At 44.1% G+C, this 16,300-nt stretch overlaps 3 non-coding genes across 3 annotated transcripts; 2 read left to right on the forward strand and 1 right to left on the reverse strand.

The window, feature by feature from the left end:
* Nucleotides 1-642: 642 nt before the first annotated feature.
* Nucleotides 643-714, forward strand: TRNAN-GUU. Its single transcript has one exon. It is a non-coding gene; the product is annotated as a tRNA-Asn (tRNA).
* A 634-nt stretch (nucleotides 715-1,348) lies between these two features.
* Nucleotides 1,349-1,422, reverse strand: TRNAD-GUC. Its single transcript has one exon. It is a non-coding gene; the product is annotated as a tRNA-Asp (tRNA).
* A 13,285-nt stretch (nucleotides 1,423-14,707) lies between these two features.
* TRNAK-UUU lies at nucleotides 14,708-14,780 on the forward strand. Its single transcript has one exon. It is a non-coding gene; the product is annotated as a tRNA-Lys (tRNA).
* The last annotated feature ends 1,520 nt before the right edge of the window (nucleotides 14,781-16,300 follow it).

Consider the following 16,300-nt stretch of genomic DNA (forward strand, 5'->3'; position numbering starts at 1 on the left):
TGTGTATTTTCATATTAAGAGTTCTTAAAAGTTCTCAACTCAAAGCCCAACCGTCAAAAGGATGCTACAATGTTCGAAATTATCAACTTAACATGCCCCCTTACTTCCTTCGTGACCTCCCACTACTTCATCTACCGAAATGATTAGGCAGATCTCGTTTTTTCTAGCATTAAACCTGCTCATGATCCTTTATAGAGCATGGAGCAGACAGAGAGATGAAAGGACCACCTTCTCCTGCTTGCTTGATCGGAATCTATTCACATTTAGAATAGCGGAAGTGCTACTTAACTTCACTTAGTAGTTGAAACTCGGAGAGACAGAGAGAGTCCTCTCTCATACTTGCCAATTCCAAGGCTGATCAGCAAGGGAATTGGCAGGAACCAACCTTAGTTGCCCCTCGGTAGAGTGAGTCTACTTAGCGAACTGGCAGGACGCGGAGATCGATTGATCAATATGCATATCGAGAGTTGATGGTTGACCGCCGCCCCCCTTGTCCTGCCCCGGCCGGGGAGGCAAAGGGGATTGCTATCGTCACCCTTTCTCCCGGTGTATGTGAAAGAGAAAAAGTGACGCACTTTTTGGATTTTCGGTCTGCGGTTGGTTGGGCCAAAGAACGAGAGTCAGCTTCCTTAAGTCCGTTCTTCCTCAGTAGCTCAGTGGTAGAGCGGTCGGCTGTTAACTGACTGGTCGTAGGTTCGAATCCTACTTGGGGAGATTTGATTCATTCAGAATTCGAATTGATAGTTATAGCTTTTCTGACTAGTGACCCCTGTCCTTCTCCTCTTTTTTTTTCTAAAGACGCAGCAGAATCGTCAAACGGGACATCAAAAGTGGGAAGTTGATTGTAGGATTTCTATTCCTCACTCTCGTATAGGTGAACTTGGTTCGTTCAAGGAAAAGGGATAAGAAGGATCCACTGGGAATGAATGGGAAGACTGGGGTAGTATCTTCATTAGCCGGAAGGAATTAGTCTGCACTAGCGTAATTCGAAGAACGAACAAGAAAAGGCGTCTTTAGGTAGGAGGATGGATGGATGTGGTCCAATGGCTAAAGATCTGCCAGCTTCTTGTAGACTGGCAGTCTCCGAGAAGAACCTTAACCCCCCGGGTTAGGCCGGGTGGGATGGTATACTTTTTTTTCGCCACAAGTGGGAACTCAGTCCTTGGTAAGACACAAGGGGGGAAGGAAGATCTTCACTCATTCATTAAGTAAGTGCCTGCGGTGAGACCCACAACAAACGAAGGGGGTGGAGGGAGACCGAAGAAGGAACAATTGTCTTGAATGCTACGCTGGGATCAGCAGCTTCCAGTGTTTTCAAAATGAGTCGGGCAGGAAGAGGAAGATCGGGCGGGGAAAACGGGGTTCGAACCCGCGACTTCTGGCGTGACAGACCAGCACTCTAACCAACTGAGCTATTTCCCCCTTTCGTAACTACTGTCGATTCAACAGTCACCTATCGGTTACCTTTGTAACTATACCAAAGTAGTTGTACAACAGAATGCCCTTCGCCTTTAGTACTTTTCTTTTTCTTTTGACGACAGTAGAAAGAAATGGCTCTGCTCGCTTAGAGAAGGGGCTCCGCGCTCTATCAGCTATCAGTTAGTTGGCGCTACGCGCGACTTCAGTTGACAAAAGCGAACAAGATAGCGCTAGCGCCCGCGGAGAACTTTTGTTTGTTCGCCTTCTAAAAGGCCTACTGACCTGCCGGTGAAAAGCCGGTTACAAAACAAATAATAAGACGTAGTGAAAAAGTACCAAAACAACTGAAGCCTACATCCCACTACGTCTGGGTTCCCCCTTCCTATGAACCTTGAGTCAATAGGTAGGGTCAACTATACCAAAGTGGAAGGGCCACTATCTAAGCTATTAGTGGGCTGGTTTGAACTATTGATTTACTGAATCGAGTGAAGCTGTGTTGCGTAACATATAGGTCGCCAAGGCCTAGAAGTACAAGTGGTCGCCCTAACGGTCACTCTCAAACTCACTACTTGAGTGACGAAAGTCACTTAGCTTCTTTAATAGGGCTTGCCAAAGAACCCATCCGGGGCCCCGGGAAGAGGAAGAAGGAGATAGAGCAAAGGTCTCCTCTTTCTGTCCGCTCTTCCCGGCATGTAGAGATCCGATTGGGCTTATAGTTTAATTGGTTGAAACGTACCGCTCATAACGGTGATATTGTAGGTTCGAGCCCTACTAAGCCCATCTGACCTGCTTAATCAATGACTCCGGTAGTCACCTGAACCACTCTCTCGGATAGCCCACAGCCTCTCTTCTGGATGCGAAAGAAGATTCGATCAACGTACAAGGTTTGCCTTCTTGTGAGAAGGAGGGTTCTGAATTGTGTTCTCGGTGCAAAGGGAGTCTTTGAGAAGGTTCCGTTTTTCTGAAGAGAGAGAAGATCAGTAGAGCAGTCCGGCAGCTGTTCGGGGGTCAGCTTTGGGATTTGCCTGATCGACCCCTACCAGTGTATTAATCTACAAAAATGAAGATTGACATTCGTCAATTTACCGGATCTATCCTCTTCTACTAACTTTACAAAATGGAAGGGAAAATGTGAAGACCAAAGATGTCAACTACTAAGCATAGTCAATTGCAAATCGGCCGGTTGGTTTGCTTCTCTCCAAGTATGGGAGATTTTCCAATCTTCGAAAGACGCTCGTACTTTCTTGATCTTATGAAGAAGGGGCTTTCCTTAGCTGCGGACTTTGGGATCTTGAGAGTAGACCATGTCTTACGTTAGGGAATCCGAATCAATCCAAATCCTCTGACACTCCTTTTCAGCTGCTATTTGAATACATGTTCAGATGCAAAAGAGCTCGACTTCGAGTATGGTCTTGTTCTTAACTGCTTGAGAGAACGCATATATCCCCTTTTTCTTGCTAAACCTCCACAAGCCTTCCCATGCTCGCTAATTGAACAGTTCGTCTTCATCTTAATCCATTCGTTTCCCGGTGGTCAACACACAATAGAATATGTTTGTTTTTGATCGGATTGAGACAAAAGTACCATTTTTTAGGATGTTCGCCGATTCTTCCTCTTCTTTCTCTCATAAAACTTGAGATACTAGCTTCTAATCTGCATATTTTTGCAAATCCTTTTCCATTTGGATTTTTGAAAACATTAACTTACCTCTAGAATTCCACTATATATAACGTTGACGTTCCGCCAAAATGTGCCAGAGCGAGTGAAAGGCAAGCCTACCCACGGTGTTAACTTGCCATCCCCAACAAATCTGCTAGCAGCCCATTCGAGTTCCGCTTGGAAACAAGAAGCTCTTCTTTATTTGCGTTTTTTTGCCCAAGATAAGCCCATTTTCCAGAGCCAAGCCTATTATAAGAGTTCAACTGCCATATTCGGATGGAGTCCAAATGCTTGCATCTTGGGCTGAAGAATGACCCAATTCCTTAGCTTCCATGCATTAATCATATCCGGGGATGTGGGAATAGGGAGATGCCATCCATCTACACGACACGATAGCTTAAGCAAAGAATAGAGAGAGCTAAGCTAGAATACAAACACAAAAGATATTCCACTAGCGTAGGCCTACCATAGAAAAGTCTAAAAAAACCTTTTCTTTGTCTGTCAGCGGGAGAGAAAGCAAGCTTACGGTGCTTTGGATGTTAATGTTTTTGTAGGATACTAAACACCTATATATATATATACATTGTTTTATACTCCTCTGTACAAGCGTATAAGAGCTATTATGCTCGATAAAAGGCAGTTTATGAATAAGTAAGTCTTTCTTTTTTGAATAGCCGGCGGGAGAACTTACTTTTCCGGCTATCGTATGAACAATGCCGTCCGCTTTTCTTTTTTGAGTTTCCATGGATCTCTCCGACGAAGTAGCGGAAGCATGAAATGCTATTCACGAATGAGCATTGCTATCTGATTCCTACAAAAGAGATAGGGGAAGCTCACTTTTGTCAAATGGTGCTAGAAAGCATAGAACCCCGTCTTAAATCAACCGGTGAATCCAGAATCAAAGTGAGGAGAACAGGATATGTTATGAGAAGAGTGACGTGGGAATAGATTGCATTTCAAAAAGAATCTATACACTCAATAAGCCAGAACGGGAAGATTCAACTGCAAAAAGAACTGGTACGGTGTGAGAAGAGGCCTATTCTCAATAATGAACAAGATGATGCAGCTCTAGTTGCTGGAGGCAAAGGACGTGGACGCGGCAGGAATAGATCTAGGGGGAGGACGCGAATAAAAAAGGCTATGAGGATCATAAAAATTGAGGTGGAGGGAGATTGTATAACTAAGGATCGAGTAGAGGAAGACGTCAGTCTTTCAGTTGTAGATGATCATTACCGAAAAAGATGTACATTCGAATGAAAAAAGAGGGCCTGTCCGAGAGGAAATAAAGAATATTCATTTGCGGATTCTTCCGAACAAGCAACGGATTGAGCAACTAGCGCGAAAGCCGTTGCGCGTTAGCGCATCCGTTTTCTTGCTCGGGAATGAGGGGACTAAAAAAATTGTCAAAAGCCATCTTTCTCTTTAACTAACTAAGTATTCTTAAAAATATGTATGTCTATGAGGTATTTTGACTTAATGGGAAGTAGGCATCTCATTCATAGGCAAGAGCAGGCCGGCCTGAAGGCATGAACTGAAGGCAGGCAAGAAGGCATTAAATGGCTTTTAAGGATTCGGTGTAAAGATGCGGAGTACAGTATCTTTCTTTCTATAAAAATATATGGAATCCGCGATCCTATCCTATTTTTGAAGTCATTTTTGCATTCGAAATTATTTTCTTTCGCAAGAGCACTCAAACATAGATTGAAGATCTTCAGTTCTTCGGTCGGCAGCCGCAGTCAGTAATAGCAAGCAGCATCCCATACTACTTTTCCTTTGAATGTTCATTCTGGAATTGAATGTCACAAACAAGACTCATACTTCAGAAAAAAACTGCTTGAATCAGGAGCTGTAATCCGCAGCTTTAGAGATAGGGGCGGCAGTCACAGCATTGGCAGCAGTGAGCAGAGGTCAAGAAGAAGAAGCGGTAAGAGCAGTTAGAGAGCAAGCAGCGGCTCATCAAACCTTTCTGTTTTGGTTACAGCTCAAGCGGTTTGTTTTCAAGTAAGGTACTCAAGCAAGCTTTCCTCCTGAAGACAGAGTTTCGGGTGAGCTAGCAAAGAAAGTAAGCAGTTAACCGGAAATTTAGGTCAAATTAGCATTTCGTAAGTTTTAGTAAGGCCAGTTATGGGAAGCAGGCCATGGAGAAAGAGAGGAATCAATCATCCAACGCTATGTTAACAAATACGTGAAAGGTTTGATTATTCCATACACTTGAACGCGTTCCTTATCAATAGGTTTCGGAGAGACGAGCAATGATTGCTTGACGATCTTCACTGCATGAGACTAGACTTGACTCAAGCTTCATACGAAAGCATTTACTGAACTAAAGCCGTTGAGCCAAGTCAAGCGAAAGACTTATTCGAAGAAAGCTTTAAGAGAGTTTGTTGTCCCATGCCTTTCTGATGGTGAACCTCCTACTGCTTCTTCCAATTCTGAAACTGGGATTGGCCTGTTGACTTTGCCCTTCCTTTAGACAAAGAGCCCCCAGTTTCGCCAAAAGACCTCTGCGTGTTGTCATTCAACTCCACACAAGCCTGTCGTTGGGCTACTTGCGTCTTCGGCAGATACAAAGGAGAAGTGACGGTCGGTGAAATAGCCCTCCAACTCGTAGCTCTTCTTGCTTAACGTGAAAACTCTCCTTTCCGATGAAAACGAGAAAGAAAGATGTCAACTACTAAATGTGCTGCTTTGTGAATTTGATACTAGGTAGTTCTCCCCCCTCGGCAGGCAAGTAGCCTTTGCGACTTACATCTCTTCTACAGGAGGGTATGAACCCCCGGATCTAGGCGAGGTGATGGCGGGGAACTCCAACAGGTTTTGGTTTCCTCCTCACTGATTGATGGAGCCCAAGACTGCTTGACGACTTTCGGTGTGGGGTCAGCTTGAGCCGAGGTCGTCTCGTAACAGGAACAGGAAGAATAGCAAACAAGCACACAAGCAGGAATAGGAATATTGGCTGTCACTATCCTCTGGTTAGCAATCAACTACGGAGCTGGCAACTCACAAGCCAGCAAGTCAACCTCTGTCAGATCTTCGGCCCAGTTTATGGACGAAACTGACTCTACTTCCTCATTCAGGCTGATATGAACTGCAAAAGTTTGCATCTTTAGCGTGGATATCGTAGGTATAAATGAAATAAACTGGAATCAGGAAGTTGTTTCTTTCTCTCGATACGCAGAGGGGAGAGCATGCCCTGTCTCAGGCAGTATATCAGTCGTTAACGATCTTACCGGGACACATCCAATTGAAACTAGAATCCCAACCTCTTTGGAAGAAGCTCCAAATAGAAAAAAATTCAGAGCGGGGAATCTTCCTACAAACTAAAATGTGTTAAATATATATATACCTACCTCTGCCTAGAAAAACTGGAGTTTCAGGCACCCTCGTGGGAGACATTGGATGTTGTCAACCGGCCTTAAAATGCTCATAAACAGCTCTTCCCCCTTTGACTTAGTTTTCGCTCTCCTCTGTTTCTAGTAGAAAAAGCCTGATCCTACTTTGCGAGTCCAACAGGTCTAGTATTCTTTTCTTTTTCGTCTGAGGGAACGTGGTAGCCCTGATCTAGCTAAGACTTGAGATTCCATTCTATTTCATTCTGATCTCGTTATGAGGAAATAGGTGAGGCGAGGCTAAGACAAGATATGGGACTTCCCGCGCTAAGTTGTTCCAATCTCTGTACTTAAGTAACCGAACTCGAAAGTGCTGCTATGAGCTAGATTTGTGCGTACAAGGGTAAAGAAGCGAGCAAGGCTACCTTTCCGCTGGAAATCCTATACCTGAGTGCTATTTGATCAGAGTGAGTTGTAATTGAGCTTGATTTACTTGCTCTTCTATTTGCATTTTTTGTTAAGTATGTGGGTGACTCATCGTCATGAGATCGGTTGGTCGAAAATGCTTTTCAAGTAGTCTCAGTCGGCGAACTCGGCTCCACAGAAGAAGTCAGTAGTGAATCAAAGAACTCATGCATGTAATCAGTGACTAGGGATCGATCAATCGGATGCAACCGAGCCATACAAAAAGAATTGGAAAAGGGATGACGCAAGAGCAGCGGAAGGTGACTTAGCAACATCAGTCATTTCCTATAGAAAGGAAGGAAAGGATCTCTCTTCTGTCTAGACGAAAGATCTCATTTTTGCTACCGCTCTCCCTCTTATGAGTCTCTGTCAGCCGTTGTTTAGTAGCTTTCAACGCGAGTTCAGTCATTCTCTTAGATACTGAAAAGTACGAACTGACTTAAAGCACGAACATGAAGGAAAGGCTGAATTCGAAACATCTTGAATCGGATTCTCTCTTCTCAGAGAGCTTGAGAGTGAAATGAGTGGGCCGGCCAAAGAAGACCACTATGGAAGTGAAAGGGGAGGGCAAGAGCGGTTCGAAGACCATAGCCCGATGTGGGTACATTGGCGTCATCGTCATATGAAATTCACGCACAAAGGGCGCCGCATCACTCTCAATGGCATTCAAGATAATCCTTCATGCCATCCAATCTCTGTCCGTAAGCTGCAAGGATTGCTGAAACGGGGTGCTGTTAGCCAGTGTGTGCAAGTGCGTCAGATTCACCAGGAGCATGATTTGCAAGCAATTACTCTGGATGCTGATCCTGCAGAGCAGACACCTCCAGCTGTTCAAGAACTGCTACAGGAGTTTGATGCTTTGTTCCGGGAGCCAAAGGAATTACCCCCTCGTCGTGCCTGTGACCACCAAATTCCGTTGGTGCCAGGTGCAGTGCCAGTCAATGTCCGGCCATATAGATATGCACCCCACCAGAAAACAGAGATTGAGAAGCAAATCTGTGAGATGATGAACAATGGCATTATTCGTAGCAGCACGAGCCCCTTCGCTTCTCCAGTGCTCTTGGTTCGTAAGAAGGATGGATCCTGGCGCTTTTGAAATATCCTATGCCAGTCGCGGGTTGTCCCAAGCTCAACGTAGGTTCGCAAGAGAAAAAGAGGGGGGTACCTTGTCTGTCGGTCGAAGAAGGCAACAAACAAGTGGAAGCAACCGATGCTTTGGTCATTCTACTCCTTGATGCCAGTCTGTGCTTGCTATCATGCTGGCAAAAGCGGGGGTTTCGGCCGGCTTTACCTACTATTGGATTTGAACCAATGACTCTCGCCGTATGAAAGCGATACTCTAACCGCTGAGTCAAGTAGGTCAAGCTGAGTCAAGTCAGAGAAAATCGAAAAAAAGAGAAATCCAACCAAAGCGCAACCAGAGTTCTCCGCGGGGTGGAGCGCTAAGAAAGAGAAAGCGTTATCGCTATACGAAATGAAGCAGCGGCTAGCACACTAAGATAAACCACTTGGTTTAAAAAACAGCTTAGTGGCGTGTGATTTCAACACTATTCCAGAGGTATATGACAAAAATTGTGGGAGAGACCTCTATGTTCCTCAGCTTAAATCATTCTATGATTGTTTACAATTCTGTCATCTATTTTACATGAGGGCTAGAGGGTGGTCTTGGAGCAAGAAAAGTGTTGAGTCCAGGCGCATTATGGTACGACTGAGACTGAGTTGGGCAGGAGCAAGCGGTTGGATTGGCCTGACTCTTCAAGACCAAAGATACTCGGCTTCCTCTTCATCAAGTCACGAAATTCGACCCTTAGTTAGCAGCACCAAAACTAGAGCAGGCCCAAGACAAGCAAGAACAGTCAGTCAGCACCGATCAGGCAGGAAGCAGACAGTAAGCTAAGAATACTGGAAGAAGGTGGTCGCTCAGCCAAAGCCCTAGTTCAACCAGAACAGTAGGGAAAGCGGTAGAGGCCGCTCCGTAGCTTTGGTCGTCGCACTCTAATCCGCTTTAGAAGAAGCAGCTATTCTATTGCTTGGCTATAAAGCCTATAAGTAAGAACTCTGGGGAAGGAATCCGATCTGCAGATGAAGCAGAAGCAGGCAAAAGGCGAGCGCACAGCGAGGAATTTTCCATACTAGATCGACTCAACATTACCGAATCTACTCTGAGACTCTCTTCTCTTCATGGTTGGCTGTAAAAAAAGAGTCTCTTTAGTCCCCAACTCTATGGATTTTACTTTTTGGCTCAACACCCTGCTCTCGACGTTTGCTCGGGACGGGAGGCTATGAAATAGTTGAAAGCAGATGCAACATTAAAGAAAGTCAATCCAATAGCCTTAAGTCGTACCGAACACTATGTCCTAATAGTAAGGGATTTCTTTCAACCCAGTGGTAAGCCGGTGGTACCCGGAGAAAACGTTGCCCGAAGGAAGGGACTAAACCCATCTGTTCAAGTAGTAGCCAAGTAGTACCGAAGGAGTATCTCCGAGTTAAGGAGTACCGAAGGGAAGGAAGAAAAACCAAGTGAAAGAAAGAGATCGCAATGGTCTAAGATATAGTCAGTGAACAATAACTCAGATCTGATGTCGGATCGAAACAAAAATGCAAAAAGACAACACAAACGTAAAAGATCGAACTCTAATTTAGTTACTGAGTGAGATGTTTTGCTACCTACAAAAGGTTGGTTCTTCCCCTACAACCCCTAGCCCTCCAAGGCAGTACTCTTCATCAGCAAATCCGAATGTCTCGATCCGAGTTGAGACCCACCTACAGAAATTGATCCATCAACGGCTTTTTCTATAGTGGCAGGAAGTCTCCAACTCTTCGATATGCGCTAGCTAGGTAATCCCTTTACTTAATCTGATATGGGATCTCTTGCTACCAGAAAGGAACTGAACTGGCTTGCCCGGAAAGAATGGATTGCGACCCTTGGAGAGCTAATGGTACTGGACTGATAGCGCACTGATTGAACCGACCCCGGACGTACCACTGGGGAACCTGTGGCTGGAGAGAATCTCTCGCGATGGAGAAATGTCAAATGGGAAGCTCTATGGAGGCACACATCGTGTCGTTCGTCATCGAAATGGGACTGACTCGCTCGGGAACAGGCACAGGATTGAGGAACTTTCTGGCGTAACACACCCGTAATGGGGCAATCTGACTAGCTGGTCAAAACCCTTTCCGCAGTGTTTAAGTGGTGCTGGAAGGAATCAAGAGGGGAGGAGGAAAGCTGTACCAGGTGGAAGGAGAAGAGCTGATTGCTACTAAATCAGAACAAGCTTAGTTCTGCATGATGGCTCAATGGTGCATGGTCAACTCAGTAAACCTAACATCTCTGATCTCTGATCCAATTTCAACCCTACTGAACTCTTAAGAGTAGGTGTTTCAAGAACCTAAGTCCTTACAAAAAAAAAAGAATCCATGATCACTATAGACCCCCGAAGGTACTGAGCCCAAACATCTGAAGCCATACGGATACTCACATCTGCAAAAGGCTGAGATTGAGAATTGAGGAATTGCTGAAGAATTCACTGATACAATCCTCTACTAGCCCCTTTGCTTCACCTGTGCTGTTAGTGAAGAAGAAGGATGGGACATGGAGGATGTGCATTGAAACCAGGCAGCTGAATGCCAGTACAGTAAAGAAGAAATACCCAATTCCGGCACATAGATGCCCTATTGGATGAGTGGTGCTAAATATTACAGCAAGATTGACTTAAGATCTGGCTATCATCAGATCAGGATGAGAGAGGAAGACAAGCCCAAAACTTCATTCAGAACCCTGTAACTATGAATTCAATGTGATGCGGGCTTACAAATGCTCCTGCAACGTTTCAAGCACTCATGAATGATGTGTTCAAGCCCAGAAGATTTGTGTTGGTTTTATGATATACTTCTTGACAGTAAAACACTGAAGGAGCATCAACAGCACTTGCAGCTAACACTTTTTCTGCGGAATCAGCTACATGCTAAGATGAGCAAGTGTGAGTTTTGACTTTCAAAGGCGGAATATTAGGGGTAAAATGGAAAATAAGGTGGCAGATGCATTTAATAGGAGAAAGGCCGGAACATCTGTCCAGCTGGTCCAAGGTGTGCAAACCGCTTTGTGAAGGCCGACTGAGAATGAGGGACCTAGTAGTGTATTTTGAAGCCTTCTAGGCAAAGCTGCTTTGGCGTGCACTGAAAGGGCGTCTTCCTTTCCTATATTATACTAGAGGTGAGTGCATAATCTGGTGTAGAACGGAGGGGATATCCTAAGTTGATGTGCACAAGTGCTTCCTCTGATTGAAGTCGATTGCCTCAACCAATTTCTTAGTACATCAACACAAGAAGTGGCGAATTGGGGATGGTACTACCTCAGTGAAACTGTGGGAAGATGGGTAGGTGGGGCCTCTCAACCAAGACATCGCGGTTGGCGAGTGGGGACTCTACTGAATTCTAACATGGGTGTGGTAGATTACTGACGTGAAGCCGGACCTCTATGAGTGCTCTACATGGCCGGATCAAAGCTATTCTAAAAACTAGATCCATTGGAGTGGGAAGTACTCAAGATGTAGAAGAGGACTCAAGCAGGTTTGGTCCTCTTTCTCTGATGTGTTCTTAGAACCCACTACCCTCCCTCCTAAAAGACCATGTGACCATCGGATTCACCTCACGATAGTCAACCAGTGAATCAAAGGCCTTATAGGTATTCACACCACCGGATGAAATTGAAGCCATAATCAAGGAGTTACTCTAGAATGGTACTCTACAACCTAGTTCATGCCTCACCGGCTCTTCTTTACAAGAAGAAAGAAGGTTCGTGGCGCCTATGGATTATAGGCAACTCAATGCGCAAACCGTAAAAAAGAAATACCCGATACCGGTCATTGATGATCTTCTGGATGAGCTACACGGTTATACTGTGTACTCAACAATCATTTTATCTATTCCCACATCGATTCACCAATCCTGGAACTCGCTATGGATAGAAGGTCCGTAGAAGTGAAAGTAGGACGACGGGAGAAAAGAGTAAGGAGTACCGGAAAAAGAAGATTTTGGACTTTCTGCCCACGAAGAAATAGTAGCATTTGAAACTGGAAAGATTTACTTTGGATAGTAAATCCCCAAGGAAGGGCTATAATCCAAACAAAGGAGGAGCTAGCGGACAGTTCGAATTTCAATGATTAGGGAGGGGAATGAAACACTTGTCTTTCACAATCAATTCTTTCTTTTTTTTATGTTTAGGACACGCGAAGCGAGAGCGAAACTCGCTATGAGGAGAAGACTCGGCAAGAGAGGTTTGAACAAGAGGAACTGCCGTCTAGTTGAGTTTGATCATTCTCTCTTTCTATCTCTCTTTCTTTCAAGAGCTGAATAAGGGCATATCCACAAAGGAGAGAGAAATCGGACTTTCTTCTTTACCCCCCTCATTATTCAAGACGTGAATATAAAGTGTATTGTACTCCCTTGGATCTTTTCCGGGATCTTTACTCGTCGTTGATCAAGGAAGCTAGAAGGAAGATGGGTGGTAGGGTGAATGGACATTCGTATCCTCTCCGACTCGTCGGTTAGGAGAGTAGCGACCAAAAATAAATCATTATACAGGATAACTGCTGTAGAGATAAAATGTAGGAAGGAGAAAGTTGGTTTCAATGAGTCATGTGAATTGTAGAAGAAATAGGTAAACAAGGCGGGTTAATATATATACGTTGAAAAGCAAGGGGATAAATTGAACGAAATGAAGAGCAATCCAGAATCCAATTTTGTATACTATAAGAAAAAGGCACTGAAAACTTGGAAACGGAAGATGTTGTAACTGATATGGGTAGTCACACATTAGGCAAAATGGTGTAGTGGTTGGGCCAGGTAGCTTCTTCTTTTGAACAGCATTTCATTCTGTTTTGGATGCTTTCTACTATGTTTCAAGTGATCAAAGAAGAGTTTATTTCCCACTACTCATATCACATCTTATGTGTTGATGCAAGCTGACTAAATCAATAAGATGGTATTCGTATTTGATTAGACAAGATGGTATTCTTCTTTATTCCGGAGCACAACAATCCGGATCTCTATCTTATAGCTTATCCTTCCTATTCTGTATGTATTACGGTCATGTCAAGTCAATGGTCTGTCTGCCCTGCAACCGGTCTTGAATGGCTTCAGTGAATTGTTTGCTGAGCCTACAGAGTGACCTCCTAGGAGGACAATAGACCACAAAATACTCTTACTACCAGGCACTAAACCTGTCAATCATTAGAGAAGGGACAGAGTTCAAGATAAGACTATCTTGCCTGTTTGGTAGAGAGAGTACCGGGTATTCCGATGGTTAAAGATTCAAGTCTTAGTGGCAAAGGGGGACAGCTTTGGCCTGCAACCGTTTCCACTTTACGGCCCACAGCTTGTGTTCTTCGGTATTAATTCGGTTTCTGTTTGTTTGGCTTGTCTCGTGCACCACGTGAATTGAATCATAGTAATGGGACTTTGGTAATCCAGTGATGAAGTCAATGCTGATAATGGACCATGCTTCATCAGGAATGGGTAGAGGATCGAAGAGGCCAGGGAGTTTTTAATGTTCTACCTTAGCTTGCTGACAGATTTGACACTTGTTGACAAAAGATTCCACTGATTGAAAGATTCCTGTCCAAGCAAATAGTGCCTTGATGCGGTGATAAGTAGCAGTAATGCCAGAGTGGGCACCAATACCACTGGCATGAAGTGCTTGCAAGATGTTTTTTTTCATTTAGAAGTTTGCACCAACCCATACTCTTCCTCTATATCGAATGACCCCATTATGCAATGAATATTTGCTATTCTTGTGAGTGCTCAGGACTGCCAATTCAGATAGTCAATTCTGGGTGAATGTGTCTTTGCTGTACCCTGCAACAATATCAGTGAGCCATTGTGGTTGACAGGAAGTAATGGCATTGAGTTCATCTGGCTCATGTAATCTAGATAGTGGTGCATCAGCTGCCCTATTCTCTGAGCCTTTTATTGGATGGTATATTGTAATCCCATGAGCTTGAGGAAAGGAAAGCTTTGTGCTGCATTGGTGTTTTAAGTCTTTGAGCAGTCAAATGAGCTAAGCTCCTGTGAATGAAACGCCTGTCCTGCTAAGCCCAAACTCTAATGTGCTTGACTTGGAAGTAGGCCACTCTTTCACTGTGAGGATCTTCTTTTAGTCTGTAGCCACCCCTTGCCCACTAATGACATGACCCAGGTATTCTATCTGTGGTTGAGCAAATGAACATTTATTCAACTTCACATATAGTTGATTCTGCTTCAGAAGGTCAAATACTTGCTGCAAATGGGTGACATGATCTTGCAAGGATTTGCTGTAGATTAAGATGTCATCAACAAAAACAAGTACACAAACCCTAGTCAGCTCAGCCAGAATTGTGTTCATAGCACTCTGGAGGGTGGGTGGTGCATTTGTGAGCCCAAATAGCCTAAAATTCATAGTGACGTGGGTCTTGAATGCCGTTTTGTATTCGTCTGCTTCATGTAATCTTATCTAATGGTAACCAGCTCTCAGATCCAGCTTAGTAAACCAAACAGCACAAGATAACTCATCCAACAATTCTTCAACTACAGGCATTGGGTATTTTATTAGACGAATCCATCTTATTTCCTTATTTCTCTGTTTTGGTAGCAGGAGAAGTAGTTTGTTCAGCCCGGACTTCAAAGTAGTCTCCCCCGTTGACCTTCTTTTTTAGATAGAATCCTCAATGAGTGGAAAGGACTCCCAAACTTGCTCCACAGTACTATACCATACAGAGCCGCGCCCTTGTGATATGATAAGAAGAAAAGGAGCCAGGCCGCCCTCTTTTCTTTTCCGCACCAAGCCTTCTTGTAAAATCGGGTGTATAGCTCAGTTGGTAGAGCATTGGGCTTTTAACCTAATGGTCGCAGGTTCAAGTCCTGCTATACCCAAAACAAAAAAAACCACTCTTGTATTCGTAAGGATGCATAGTAGCCTTCAAAGAGCACTCTTTGGCCTTGAGAAAAGCCCCTTTCTCATCAACATCTCGACTTCGCTCGTTGTTTGAGGTCAGTATAAAGGAGATCAGACTGGCTCGGTCATTGATAGGCCGGCCTTCTCCTTATTCATTGGATAGGGCGCGGGGGAAAGTCAAGTCAAGCACTAGTTAGTTGGGGTGGGACGCACCAAAGCAGCGTTCGTTGCACTAGCGCCTTATCTTTTGAAGCTAAACAGAGGCTCAAAAGACGGAGTACGTCCGAAGTCGTTGGCTGCCTTTTTGTAGTGCGCAAGTCAGAGTGAACTTCTTCTTCTGTTCTGCGAATCTACTAACGAGAACTGCTGTACAGTCCTATCTTTTTTTAAGAAAGATCGTAGATGAACGTTTCGTTTCGTTACCTAAGTAGTTGAGCAATTCATTCCAAGGTAAACAAAGAGGTATTTCCTTCCATCCCAGTAGGCCTATTCATGCTTTTTTGCTATCCATCTTGATCAAATAGAAGAAGGGGAAATTCAGACTAGGCAAAACACCTCAAAAAGTGAAAAAAAGATAAAACAACTTTCTTTCAAGTAGTAAACCATAGTTCTCATCCTAGGAAACCATATCGATCATCGGTTCAGAGCTCCCAACTACGAAGCTCTTTTCTAGAGCGAGTCAACAATTCGTGGATCCATGGTTTGGATGAAGCTATGTACCCGGGTAGAGATGATTTGTCTCAAAGATGTTCCGCTCATCCAAGAATCTGAAACTTCATCTACATAAACTCATAAATAGCCCTTTCCTTTCTTTTCTTGACTTCAAAAGGTAATCAATCCTTTCTTTTCATCTTTTATCAAGTCTTCCTCTTCCTGATTGAGTCAATCAGGGATAGAAATTCGGATCAACTATGAGGAGTAGGGCTGCTGGGCAAGTGAATGAACTCTGTCCTAGGCATTTTCAATAAGTTCAGTGAAGTGAGGGCGAAGCCTTTTTTGAGAGGGAAAATACACTCCAAATGATATTCCATAATGGAAGGAATGAGTGGAAGATTTACTGGAAGAAAAAAATACGATACTTTTCTAGTCGTAGGTAGGGCTACCTATCTAGTTTCGTGCTTCGGGCGTACCAGATTCAATAGGCTAGGTTATAGCTGACAGATTTCTTTAAGAACTAGCCGCCTATAAGCCTCGCTAGTAGTATTCCTGCCCAGTGCCGGAGTAGTGACTCACAAGGTAAGTTCTCCTCGATGCATTTCCAACACTCTATTTTTCTACGTACACTTTTGATTCCTCAGTAGGTAGGGACAACGTTCGAGATCTCATCCGACCGTCTATTTCTCACTGATTGGGAGATTGGATTGGAATCCGAGGAGAACTGATTGGATGTCATGGAACGAATGGGGCACTACGTTGGTTACCCACTGCTAGCCTAGCGGAGATTTCTCTATTTGTTGAAAGTGGAAAGGAGTCATATTTGAATCGGAAAGTTGGGCTC

Source organism: Triticum dicoccoides, chromosome 7A, assembly GCF_002162155.2.
Source record: "Triticum dicoccoides isolate Atlit2015 ecotype Zavitan chromosome 7A, WEW_v2.0, whole genome shotgun sequence".
Classification (NCBI taxonomy): domain Eukaryota; kingdom Viridiplantae; phylum Streptophyta; class Magnoliopsida; order Poales; family Poaceae; genus Triticum; species Triticum dicoccoides.